Raw genomic sequence first — 12,640 nt, 5'->3', positions numbered from 1 at the left:
CTGCACTGTCTCCCTTCCTACCCATTAACACGTTCCAATATTGTGTATCAGATTCACATTTTTCAGATGGCCTATGTTTCTTGCTTTTTCCCTGTCATACCTAATCTTATAAAGATAATATACACTTGCTGCCTATATTTTCTCACCTCTTGTACTTATTTGATAACCTTTTTAAAATCTGACATTTATCTTTATTGATCTAAAGAAATTACACTTTTATGTTAGCAATTGCCCTACAAATATCACATAAAAATATTTTTTCTTAATTTTTATTCTCATTTACTCCCTCCATTTATCAGTTTTGATGACTCAATCATGAATGAAATTCTCTTTTTTATACTACGTCACCAATTTGTCCCTGTGCCTTTTTGAACACAGCTTCTCTGTTACCTTTGTTTGCTCTTATTCTTTTTAAACTTTAAATGATGTCACTATAAGTTTCTTTTTGAAACATCTTATTTCTGTATCTATGTTCACTCTTTTTGTGATTTAATACATTCCACAAAATGGTATCTTTACTCATGCCTTTATAGTTACAGTGCTGCATAGGAAATGAAAACCATATTTTAATTCATCTTATCTATAATTTAACTCATTACATTTCACCACCAAACCATTCTCTCCTGCTTTTTATCTCTTATTACTCTTTCTATCAGTAAGCTTAGACCTCATAGAGCCAATCTTCTTTTCTTGGTCCTCTTCATTGCAAACACGCATCCACTTGATCAGTTCCATTGTTCCTGCCCTCAGAGTTACTTGTGCATTTATTCTCTATATTCCCAATGCCTCTGTGGTCAGCTTCCACATTTATTTTCTTCTACTTTACTTTTTCACACATATTCATCATTCAATCCTAGTTCTTAAAGCAATCCAGGATATATTTTAATAGCTCCAGTCTCATAATCTGACAGGACTTGAATATAAATTCTGAAGTCTATGATTTAGGACAGATGCTAGAACTGGAAGCTAGACTATATTTCTAGGCTCTGTTTTGAACTAACATATTTTCTTCTTTTCTAGTCAGCAGACAAGTCCCCAGCAGCAACAAGGTTACAAAATTGGGCATTCTTCTTGCCCTTTGGGCCTGGCTTAATTCTCGGGATCTGGTTTCAGATTTAGCTAACATCTCTCTACTATCTTTCCAGATTGCCGATCAAGAATAGCTTTCCCTTACTGGATTTTGGATCCCACACTAAACCACAGCTCGTGTCTGGGGCACTTCTCCATTCAACTTCCTCAGGTATGTGATCTACAACTTAATCTATCCCCATCCTCCAGCAAAAGTCCCGCTGCCGTTGGACAATGTCTTTAATAGAACTACCACTCAACAGGCTTCTGATTTTAATCTGTAGTATGGATTTCCTAGTGCTGTCCTGTGTTCACATTAATTGTACCACTGAGTTCCAATAGTGCCCAAGTTTTGCCTGAGATTTTTGCGATTTTAGATACTGTTCTCCTTTGAGACTAGTTTTTATAACTGCTTTATATTCTTTTGTTCCCACCTTCTTTTAGTGATATATAATCCAAGATATATTTCTAGATACTCCCCTCTCTCATTGTTTCTACTGCTGTGATCCCATAGTCCAAACATAAACAATACTATTATCCTGACCAACATTCTTTATATGCTTTCTAATAGCAATAGTTGTTTAATAGTGTTTATTACTTAAAGTTAGCCTTCTAATTTTCCTTGTATATTACATGATCTCTGACATTAGTTTGCTTTTCCTAAGAGTGAGGGTTATTCATTTATATGAATTATTAGTTCCATTATTAGTTCATTAATTCAGCATAGTTGATTCGTATATCAATTCAGCACATATCTATTAATTTAAAGACACTAAACTGATCCTATATCCTATATTTTCTTTTTCAAAGGCCTTCAGTGGTTCTCCATTTTCCTGAAAAGTAAAATACAACATCTATTTGTTTTAAACTACATGAACTCTATTAACATCTTTATGTACAACTCACATTTTAAATAAACTAAATTTCTCATCTTTCTACAGTAATTCTGTACATCTACTTATGACAGAAGTTGCCTTCTTATCCTCCTATGTATCCAATGTTTTCCACTTCAAATCTAATTCCAAGAAGAAACTTTACCAAATATTTGGCTATGGGAGTAAGGGAAATCACTCACTTTCTAAAGATTTTATTTCCCTGCTTTCTAATCTTAGAGTCTTAATACCTCAGAATATATGAAAATAATTAATATGAAGTTGCTACTTGTTATGCTTCACAAGTGGTAGATTATTAAAAATATTACTATATTAATTATGAAAAAATGTTAGCTTTTGCTATTAATGTATAATGATCACACAATAGAATTCAATTTTGCTTACTGTCCTTCAGAAGAGTCTAAGTAGTTATTATGGCAAAAAAAAATCATATTGATATGGGTTAAACATTAACAATTTTTATATTATTCATTAAGAATATACATTTAGAAATGGTATACCCACCCTTCTAGTCTTCTCTTTTCCAATGTGTTAAAATGAAAATATTGGGCATTAAGATAATAAACACACATAAATATGATCACTATAAAAAAAGTCAAAGATCTATGTAGCTAATTATCTTGATCCTTTCAATAGTATAAAGACAAGCAACTCAGAAAGTGTTTTATGATTTTACTAATACAGAATAAAAGATAATGATCTGATTTTAACATGGAGATAAAGCCAACACTAAAGCATGGGGCAGAACTTTGAATCACACACCAGTTATATACCTGCCTATGTTGTGAGTCATATGACTTTCTGAAAATATACATAAGAACATTATTTTTAAAAAGTTATATAAATTTGATATGGGTGGTTTCAAGATAAAAGTAAGAAAGTGTAAAGTATTTAATGAACCCATGGAAATACATAAGAAAAATAAGTTTTGTTTTTTTCATTTGACAAATATAAGTGGAACACAAAGATAGACTAGTTAATGAGACAGAGAAGATTCTTGGTTTCATAACATTTTTTAAGTAGGAGAAGACAAATAATAAGCTGTTAAACAAATAAACATGATAATATTATATAGTGATAACTGATAGGAAGAAAATACAATAACGTAATATGAAAGTGAAAGGGCCAAGGAGGAAGTTACTTCTAATTGAGTAGTCAAAGACCATCTCTCCAACATGACGTTGGAGCTGAGAGTCAAATTATTGAGAAACAGCTAATTATGATAAGATTCTTGACAATCACAAGTGCAAAGGCCCACAGGTGGGACTGAGAATTGGTTTCTAAAGTACACAGAAAGAAAACTAATGCAATTTACTAAAAATAAATGAAGAAAGAATGGCATGGAATTAAATTAGAAGGGGATGAGTTTATGTAGGGCCTTGTAGGCCGTGTTAGGTATTTCAGTTTTATTCTGATATTTTATTAGGACATTGTCTTTCTTAAACTAAGAATAATGTCTAACTGGCCTTTGATGACCAAAGTCTATCTCTGCATAATATTAAACAAATGTATATTGAAAACTATGGATATTCTTTCCTTATTCTTTACTCATTATATCTTTATATGTATGTGTGTGTGTGTGTGTGTGTGTGTAATTTTATTTTATTGATTTTTTTGCCATTTCATAGACTTAAACACTGTCTAAAATTTTAATTATGCCTATATCTTACAATATTTATTTTAGAAAACAGGTGGAGATATTTTCATTCAAGGCTAATGTTATTGAACAAACCATTATGTTTGCTAAATTAACTGTGTCATACTCATAACTGCTTAGGTAAATCATTTTTGAGAACCAAATGGAATGTGTCAGATTGAGGTGTAGAGATTTCCATTTTCCTCTGAGATGTCACCTCTAGTACCATTGGTAGAAAGAAAGAATGGAATCGCATCTGCCCATGCCAATCACTGTGAATAGAATTGAGTTTGTTGATCTAGATTTTTTCTCCTCAGTCGCTGAACCATTAGAAACATAAACACTAGGGAGTTAGATTTGCAGTGTATAAAATGTCTGGTGCACTATTGCTTTTCATAATATGAGAGAATAAAATAAATCAGCCATTTTTTTTAATATGTCTGCCATTCCTTAGCGTCTCTCTTTAAGTTATTACACACATGACCATTGTTTATCTCCCTTAAAGATTTCCCTAGCACAGAAAAGGAGAGATTGACTATGTTATTTACACCAAACATGTTGATCACAACAAAAAGACATGTCTTTTATTAGAAAATCATATATACCTACAAAAATAGTACTTTGAATTTTCATTATATCATTGTGAAATATGTTTTTCTAAACTACACAAAGACTTAGAAAAGTGACAGTTTTCAACTTTAGTTCAGTGTACGTTAATAACTTCCTAACATATTGTTTTTTTATTTAAGTTCGTGTTAATTGTTATGTGCAACATCATGGTCCATTATTTCATGTAAGCCAAATTCAGTATAGTTGATGATTTACCTAGGATTAGGAACTTCATATTGCCAATAGTCTGACATTTTCCTTTCTTCTTATTTTTTATTATAAAAATAATTTTTAAAATGTTAATTAACTGTGTTGTGCAAATTTTAATGCTGATATACAAGTTACAGGAACATTGCATTATTGTTTGGGCAGTTATTTTACTTTATTGTTTAAAGACATTTATGTTGGTCAGAAGAAGGGAGGCTACGATAAGAAAAGAGAACAGCTTAGGCCTAAAACATCCAGTGGTCAGAAAAAATAAAGGCTCATTTTCTTTCCCGCTAGACAAACTATAGCAGGTTGGGTGAGGTGTCCTGCCCTACATCATCTGCCCTCAAGGACCCAGGCCAGGAGAGACTCTATCTCCCTTCTGTGATTTCATAATTGCCTGAGAAGGAGAAAGGGATGCAAATGGCTCTTAAAGGTCCTACCAGGAAGTGACACATGTCATTTCTGCTCTTATTCTTTGGCTAAAGCAAATCATGCAGCCACATCTAAGTTGAAGATTTGTGGGGATTTGCAATATAATCCTCTGCCCAAAGGGACAAACAAGAACATTTGGTGAGCAAGATGACGACCACCAAAATTTCTGCTTCCTCATGTTGAATCTCAGGAATTTATAAAAAAAAACACCTTATTTTACAAAGTTACTCACAATCTAACTTCAATGTACATTTCAGTCTCATTTTCCTCATGCCCCCACACCTTGGTGCATCCATATTAAAATTCTTATTGTCCTTTCAGCATAGTGTAGCACTGAATGTCTTCATGATTTTTCACAGACTGTGTTTTTATCTGACATTTTCTTCTTTTCCTTTTCTCCTTGTTGGTCTCAGAATTATTCTTTAAAGTGTAAGTCAAGTTTCAATTTTTCTGAGAATCCTCTTGACTCTCCCAGGTCAACTCATTTGCTTTATTCTGAAGAGCCACAGTATATGTAATGTGTTTAATTACTGTAAGTTTCTTTCATCTAGGGTTTAAGGTCTATGACATCAATTTAATTATTAATATTTAATATGGAGCAAAATAATGATGATGAAGTACATTTACTAAATTATAACATGCTATTACTGGACATATACATGGTCTTTTCAGGACCTATGATCAAATTACACATAGATTCATTTGCCCATAATGTTTTATCATAGGTCAGGAGTTGGCAAAATTCTACCCACAGGCCAAATCCAGCATGCTGCTTCTTTAAGATAAAGTTTTATTGGCATACAGACATATTTGTTTATGTATTATCTCTGGCTACTTTTGTGCTATAACAGAAGCATTGAGTAGTTGTAATAGAGACTGTATTTGCCAACAAAGCCTAAAATATTTACTATCTGGCTTCGATGGACTGAATGTGTCCCCAGAATTCATTAATGAAATCCTAACATCTAAGATTATGATATTAGGAGGTGGGGCCTTTATAAGGTGATTAGGTCCTCAGGGTAGAGCCCTCATGAATGAGATTAGTGCCCTTATAAAAGGGACCCCAAAGAGCTCTCAACTCCTCTTTCCACCGTGTGAGGATAGAGTGAGAAAACAGCAATCTGCAACCCAGAGGAGGTTCCTCACCAGAACCTAACCATTCTGGTACCCTGATCTCAAACTTCCAGCTTCCAGAATCATAAGAAACACATTTCTGTTGTTTATATGCTGCTCTGTGGTATTTTATTATAGCAACCTGAGCTAACCATTAAGGACACTGACCTTTAACAGAAAGTTTGTGGAACCGCTAATCTAAATAAAAATGTGACCTTCATAGTACATGAAAGGAGAGAAGAAATTCAATATTTATTAACCAATTTTTCTATCAGGCATGATGCTACATTCTTTATCTTTGTTATCTAGTTTAACTCTCAAAATAGACATATTGTTACATCATCTCCTTTTTTTCTACACACACACACACACACACACACACACACACACACACAGTATGGCTTTATTAGGGTAAATTTCTCCAAATCATTTAGCTAGATTTGAGATTGAAGCTTTTAGCTGATAACACTTCTCATTTTTCCACTTTTTTTCTGGGGATTTTACATGAAGTACTCTGCTTATAGTAATTATATAATTGAATCAATTATATTTTGAAATGCATATGGAGGACAAGCAATATTCTGAATATCATGAGAGATGTAGGAGAATGACTGAATCTGCCAAAGCAAAAATCATCCCCACATCTGAATTTCCAACTTTATTATTGCCACCATCAATGTCCCTAATGCTCAACATTATAAATGTTAAGTACCTTGAACCTGTACCTACCCATTTCTCTTACTTTACACAAACAAAAATTGTTGGTTCAGGCCTATTTTATATACTGCCTGAGATATTACAGCCACTTCCTCTATTTTCCTTCCTCAAGACTTTTATCTCCAGTTGTAAGATTAACCTTATCATTCACTACTTTTTCTATCTTAAATGATAACTTTAGGGATTCCTCATTAAAAAATAATAATTTTATTTTCTAATGAAAAACTCATTACATTAATGCCAACCTAATTTATATATATATATATATATATATATATATATATATATATATATATATATATGTATTCTTTTTCCTTTTTTTTTAATCTAACATGACATCCTATACTGTACTCTAAACTAATTGATTGGGTGGTAACTAATTGATTGAAAGTAATGAATCGTCTCCAGGATCATGTTTCTTCAATTGTTCTATTCACCTGGATTTGGTTTTGCCTCAATGTTCATATGTCTACTCCTTACCTTGCTTAAAAGTTTGCTAGTATTTTCTCCTAAATGTTTCTCTAATGAGAATGGTACTGCTACGAACTTCTGTAAAACTATTTACATCTCAAATGACAATGATCACATCTTGCCCATTAATAGAGTGATTTGTATAATTGTCAGTTTCTTTTATGGATTAGTTTTGTCTAATGTACCAAATGTGGATTTTTATGTCCAATAGAATAGGGTTCAAATTCCAACTCTTTCACTTACTACAGATTCTCATACTTGGGCAAATCATCTTATTCTTATTATGGTCAGTCTCTTCATTTGTATTAATTGGAGTTTTAAACATTTTTAAGATTGCAGATAAGAAATAAGAAATGACCATTATAATTACAGTTATTGTTAAATGTGTGTAAGTTAGGGAACATATAATCATTTCTTTTTTCTTGCAATGCAAATGTAATATCTTGCTATATTCTGCATTTAGTAAATATTTGCTAAATTAAATGGCATTTGTCATTTTTCATTTATGGATCCAGTGAGAATATATACTGGTTATGAAACCTGTTTCTTATAGTGCTTGTGGGAGAGATCATTTATTCATCTATCTACTTATCTGTCTATCTTAATTTAGAACAAAGCAAAATGACTTGACATATAAAAAATGGCTCTGACTCTGAATTAGCAGTAATGTGAATGTGAATCATAAACTTTACAAATTAAATGTGTTGCTTCTTGCCCTAAAGCTATCAAATGATGAGAATATTATTAAAAGATGACTATAAAAGAGAACATAGATAAGAGCCATTATTTCCCAAATGGATGTTTTTTTCTAGTGATGTTTTGTTCAGACATTTATCTTTATATACTCAACCGATGTGGGTAAGTATAAATTTCCTAGTGTATTGAAATGAGAGGACATAGGGACAGCATTAACAGGGTTATAGCATGAGGATGAGACCAGTTCAGTTCAGTTTTTGTTTCAGATAAACCATTTTGGTTATTATCCAGGGTGACATAGATGGTTAGCAAGATCAGAAACAAAATATGACCACTGAGGTCCCGATCCTTTGTTATGTTAATAATGTTGAGTTTCCTTAGAAGATTGGCTGACTTAAAACCTTAGTAACTAAAAAGATATTCCAGCTTTGATAAGAAGATTCAAAGGGCAAGAGAGAAATGAGAGCACATTAATTTATCCCAGGAATTACTAACCAGAAATAAGACTCACACAGCATTACTTACTTAGCTGATGATAGTAAAAATATTGGCTTTGGTTAGAATATTGTTAAGTAAGACATTGCTGATTAAATCATGAAAGTTGCAGTAAAGAAACAATAAGACTAAAATTAAAATATCTGTGTAATGGATAGGATACTGTAAATGACAATAATTAAAAAAAACACACAAAAAAACTCGAATTATACTTAAGGAATAAAAGTAAAATCTTTGACCAAATGTTCCATTCATAAAATATCATATTGTGTGTGTCTATTCTCATATACAGGTTTCCAAAGTTAAACATGAGATTTTAAACTTGTCTTTTCACTACAATGCATGTATGGAACTGCTTTTTAAAATTTCAGTGCAAACGCATTGATTTTGTACTTAGTTGTTTTTTTTTTTTTCCTCTTGATAGCTTTTCCTCTGTTAGACTTTAAGTCTACAATTTGCAAAATCAATACAAACACAGCTTTTCCCAAGAAAGAAAAGTCCTCTGGAGGTTTACCTGAGAGTGTGTCTCGGGCAAGATTTCTGTGACCTTGAACTATTTGTAAAGTACCAGTGGTGACTTTTCAGAGTGTCACATCAAAATTGGTTTTCTGTCTCCAAGGAAGGTTCAGCATGTAATGTCAGTAACAGCTGGGGTAAAGGCAACAATTATATGTCAGCTCCGCTTTCTTTTCAAAAAGAGCATTTTCCCAGGCTGACACATTACTGGGGAGAGAAAGGACACATCCAAAAGTTTGTTTTCATTTTCAATTATTTTTGGAAATACTGAACCGGTGACAAGCCAATAATAGTAAACAAAATGACAAAAATTGACACTGGTGACCATAAGATATAGAAGCTACTGCAGTTAGTGCACATTTGGGTTGGTCTCTTTCAATTTTATGAGTTTGGAGAAAAGGAAGGAAAGAAATCCAGAAAGCCATGCCCATTTAATAAGATTTTTCTAGCTATAAAAATACACACTCACTCATGCCTTTGAAACTCCCATCATTTGAGGAATATAGAAATAATTGCTCAGCATGAAATCGTTGCAAAACAGTTTAAGATTGACTTAACCAAGCATTCGCATCCTCACCCTTTCTGAAGCCTGAAGCCATGCCATTGTTCACACATTATAGGACCTTATTTGTGTTGTTTGAGAACTAGCTGTAAAAAGTGCACTCTAGAAAGAAAATGTTGAAACTCAGCTACGACTAATTAATGTTTAATCTACACATTATAAAATGTAAAAAAAAAAAAAGAAAACTGTTTCATTTATTGAAAACAGTTGTGTGGGCTTGCTGGCAGAAGGAACTGCTATGTTATGTTATGAAATAATCAGAGGGAAAACCCTCTAATGCGCTTTTCATAACACTTAAAGGAGGTATTCTAATATCACAGAAACCTTGGGGAAAGGTTGCAGACAAAAAGCAACATAATTAAATTTCAGTGCAAGGCCTGCCAGAAAGGGATTAAATCAATGGTCCTGTTATTCTTGGTAGACTTCACAGTGGGGGCTCAACCAACAGGGTAAACACCAATCATGAGAAGTTGTCTTGGTTGAGGTTTTGCTTGATCAGGATTTTCAACTATTTATTTTTAAAATTCACTATAGATTTTAAATGTAAGTGTAAAAGGTTCTTGCTTTACTGGTGAAAATCCAATGACATTTTAGTCAAATATCATTTATTTGAATGTTTGCTGTCTTATATATTGAGGGGAAAAAGCTTCTAGGAGAAAATATTTAAATTCTAATCATCCTTGGTTTGTGATTTATTTCAGTCTGTAATTTATACTGGGTTAAATCCAAGTTTGTTTGGTTTTAACCTTTTCCAGTTTAGCACTTTGCTATAGAATTAATTTAGTCTTTGAAAATAATTTAGGGGGGGATATCGTGTTTCCCCGAAAATGAGACTAACTGGACAATCAGCTCTAATGCGTCTTTTGGAGCAAAAATTAATATAAGACCGGGTCTTATATTGTAGTCTATAAGACCCAGTATTTATCTTTATTATATTATATTATATTATATTATATTATATTATATTATATTTTGTTATATTTTGTTTTGTTCTTATATTAAAGTAAGACCAGGTCTTATATTAAGTTTTTCTCCAAAAGATGCACTAGAGCTGATTGTCTGGCTAGGTCTTATTTTCAGGGAAACATGGTAATATTCATGTGGTGGTAATATGGAGGTGCCCAGCAGGAGAGCAGCATAAACATGGGCAAATAACAATGGTTAGCAAGGTCATATGTTGGCAGAACATTAGGACAAATGGCTATGGATCCTTCCTTTTCTTCCCTTTGTTGGAAAACAAATCAGATAACACCATGAACCTGGGGAACATTACGCTAAGTGAAATAAGGCAGTCCAGAAGGATAAACACTTGTATGAGGTATCTAACATGGTCAACTTTGCAGAAGCAGAGAGTAGAGCAGTCCTTTTCAGGGGCTGGAGGACAGGTGCAATGAGGGGCTGCAAGCAGTTCAATGGGTATAGAGTTTCAATCATGCAAGATAAATAAATTCTAGAGATCATTGTTCAACATTATGGTTGTAGTTAACAATGCTGTATTGTAGACTTAAAGTTTTGTTAAGAAGATCGGTCTCCAGTTAAATATTCTTACCACCATTTTAAAAGGATGGGAAAAGAAAGGAACCAAGTTCTCCCTGATCATTCCAAATGAAAGAAGCTGTACCATTGTTTGAATGGGCCATGAGCAATTGGACATTAAGCCCTTAAGTAGCGGCACTACATTGGGTGGGTGGGTGGAAGGAAAAAGATTAATAGGACACAATCATGAAAAAAAATGCTTATGCTTATTCAAATAGAGCTTTCAATGAGAAAACTAGTTTGGACATTTTTCTTTCCTTCCCCGAAGCCACGGAACTCTAAAAAAGTCTGCTATTTCAGAAGCAGACAGGAATTCATGGAAATTTTGAGCCAGACGTTTTTCCAGAGGGCATGTACAAAACATCCCCAGCAGTGGCCACATTTAAAAATACTCGAGGGAAAGGAAAGAGAAGTAAACGTTGCTGTACATTGCAAAGACTGCTGATAAAGTCTGTGTGGGTTCAAAATTTAACTTGGGAGTATTTTAGCTATCAAGCCCAAGAATTCTTTAATAATGTATTAGCTTTGAGCTGAGAAAAAGTCTGGGCATTAACAGAGGAGATTAAATCAATGATGGATGTAGAAGCAGAATGGAGTGGCCCCAAACCGGAAGATAAAACTAGAAGAGAACTGGCCTGGGCTCAAATTGCTCATCACACTTGGCTAAAGATGTTCCCAATATTCTAGTGTGTGGGGATGGGCATTTGATATTAGGTACATAAAGTAGCAACATACATGAAGGTGCATTTTAAAAAATAATACATATGTACTTATGTGTATATATACATAATACTAAGATATGCCTATAGATCTTCGTATTTTCATGCTTTTTTCTTATATATGCATATGTAAATGTATCCTTAAAGGTTTTAATCCTTTCCATGAATTATTTTATTCCCTTAAAAAGTACAAATTAAATTACTTGTCCAGGTTTTTTTTTTTTTATGGAATATCTCCCAAACCATATCTGTAATCCTAGTCCACTGGCTAAAAGTGCACATCCCTGGTAAACCTAGCTCCTTACAAGTGCCGCCCACAGTGACTGCCTTTGACACTGGATCTGGTTTTCGCAGTGCCTGTAGATGCTACTCTTTGTGTTCCTGCATGACATTCGGAGCCCACTTTGATATTCAGAGCCCATTTGAGTCCTTGGCTCCAAGTTCTGCGCATGTGTCAATAGTAATCCTCTAGGAACGGTTCCTTTTACCTCACCTAAATTAGATAAAACTAAAACAAATACAGTAGATGTTAGAAAATGACACCAGCTCTAGTCTTTTTTCTTTTCCTTTCTCTTTTTGTTTTGGAGTACAAAACAGAAGGTGTGAATGTGTACTGTACAGAAAAGAGGAGAAAATGAGTGTAGGTGAGTACTGAGGCCACTGACCTAATACCCTAAGAAGTGGCACCACCGACCATTTGAGATATGAGAGGGAAGGGGCTTGAAATAAGTTACTTTACATGTCATGATATAGTAAAATATCAGAAATAGTTGTAAAATTAACATTGCCATATAAATGAAGGTCTGTGTTTGTATCTCATTGATTGCCTGCTCAGGTTTAAAAATAATTTATACTAGCATTTAATTTCCACATTTTCATGGAACCTGACTACTATTTAAATAATCAGCTAAATTGTTTTATGCACTTAGTGTGTGCCAACTATTATCTGGAGTTTTTTACATGTTTT

The 12,640-nt window shown here is 33.3% G+C and overlaps 1 long non-coding RNA gene across 1 annotated transcript in view; it reads left to right on the top strand.

Moving 5' to 3' along the window:
- Window positions 1-12,640, top strand: part of LOC308497055 — a 322,003-nt gene that overhangs the window by 290,127 nt on the left and 19,236 nt on the right. The window contains exon 4 of the long non-coding RNA XR_013993267.1: window positions 1,146-1,240. This is a non-coding gene — a long non-coding RNA (uncharacterized lncRNA). The remainder of the gene's footprint in view (window positions 1-1,145; window positions 1,241-12,640) is intronic.

Source organism: Rhinolophus hipposideros (assembly GCF_964194185.1).
Source record: "Rhinolophus hipposideros genome assembly, chromosome: 4".
NCBI lineage: Eukaryota > Metazoa > Chordata > Mammalia > Chiroptera > Rhinolophidae > Rhinolophus > Rhinolophus hipposideros.
The sequence above is the reverse complement of the archived record's forward strand: the minus strand, read 5'-3'. Positions and strand labels throughout refer to the sequence as shown.